Source organism: Canis lupus, chromosome 25, assembly GCF_003254725.2.
Source record: "Canis lupus dingo isolate Sandy chromosome 25, ASM325472v2, whole genome shotgun sequence".
NCBI lineage: Eukaryota > Metazoa > Chordata > Mammalia > Carnivora > Canidae > Canis > Canis lupus.
Genome location: NC_064267.1, coordinates 10,967,403 through 10,969,189, shown reverse-complemented (window position 1 = coordinate 10,969,189; position 1,787 = coordinate 10,967,403).

Here is a 1,787-nt window from a genome sequence, read left to right as displayed (position 1 = left end):
ATTTTTTTTTTTAAGTAGTCTCCATACCCAACATGGAGCTCAGCACAGGGCTTGAACCCACAACCCTGAGATCAAGACCTGAACTGAGATCAAGATTTGGAAGCTCAATTGAGTGAGCCACCCAGGCACTCCTAAGGCCTCAACTTTTTAATTATTTTATTAAAATTTTTTATTTAAATTAAATTTAGTTAATAGTATATTGCTAGTTTCAGTATATTATATACTATATAGTATATTACTTGTTTCAGAGGTAGAATTTAATGATTCATCAGTTGCATATAACATTCATTTCTCATTACATCATGTGCCCTCCTTAATGCCCATCATCCAGTTACACCATTTCCCCATTCACTTACCATCCAGCAGCCCTCAATTTGTTTCCTATAGTTAAGAGTCTCATGGTTTTCCTCCCTCTCTGTTTTTATCTTATTTTATTTTTCCTTTCCTTCTCTTAGGTTAATCTGTTTTGTTTCTTAAATTCTTGTAAATTTCAAATACAAGTGAAATCATCTTTCCCTGACTGACTTATTTCGTATAGTATAATACCCTCTAGTTCTACCCAGGTTGTTACAAATGGTCTATTCTATAGACCTGGATTTTGCAATTAATGAGAATTACACGTCACTTGTAATTTGTGATTTCAGTGGTGATTATATATAGAAAAATCTTTCTGGTTCTGGTAAGAAAATGCAAAGGTTTAAGTTATTTTTTCCCGTTAAATCACTGACAGAAGCACAAAGTTTTCCATATGGTTTGGTCTCATAATTGGCAAAATTAATACTTGTTCAAGATGTAAATTAATTTTCAGAGGCATAAAACTTCCTTTCCTCTTAGCACATAATTATATCCTTTGGGGTTAGAGAGAAATCAAGCTGAACCTATACCCCCAGCTCTATATTCTCTATATCCCCATCTCACAGCCACTGTTTTCTTTCTTTCTTTCTTTCTTTCTTTCTTTCTTTCTTTCTTTCTTTCTTTCTCTTTCTTTCTTTCTTTCTTTCTTTCTTTCTTTTTCTTTCTTTCTTTCTTCTTTCTGATTTTTTTCATTTATTTGAGAGAGAATGAGCAAGAGAGAGAGCCTGAGCAGGAGGAGAAGCAGAGGGAGAGGGAGAAGCAGACTCCTGGCTGACCAGGGATCCCAATGTGGAACTCGATTCCAGGATCCTAAGATCATGATCCGAGCCAAAGGCAGACGCTTAACTGACTGAGCCACCCAGGCACCCCTCACAGCCACTGTTTTCTTTTTCTTTTTTTTTTTTTTTTGCCACTGTTTTCAAATGCCATTTTCCTTGAAACTCTGTGTCTATTATTACACAAGATAGCTCAAACCAAGGGAAAAAAATCTTTCAGTTAGAAATTTGGACTCTCTCCAAAATGCTGATTAATCCCAAATCATGATATTTGGAGGAAGCAGTTTCAAGTTTTCTGGCTCCAGGGAACACTGGTCAGACACCTGAAATACAGGTACCGCAGAGAGGGTGAGGGCAAGAGGAGGTGGAGCCTGGATGTAATGAGTCACCAACACCCCTGTGAAGTCCTTGGCATATTGGGGTGCCCCCTTCAGGACTGGCAGCACCAGCTAATGGGGACCTCCCAGGGGTGTGGTATTGTAACTCACTGGGAAGGGCTGTGATGCAAGCAGGTCAGCAGGGGGCCAGGCTGTCAGAAGCAAACTGACAAGTCCGAGAGCTGATCTCAGTGCCCAGCACTCACAAACTCTTCATGCCATCACAGATACCTAGGCCTTCTATGGGGCAATGTCTCTGGTTCTAGAACCTGGAACTCTG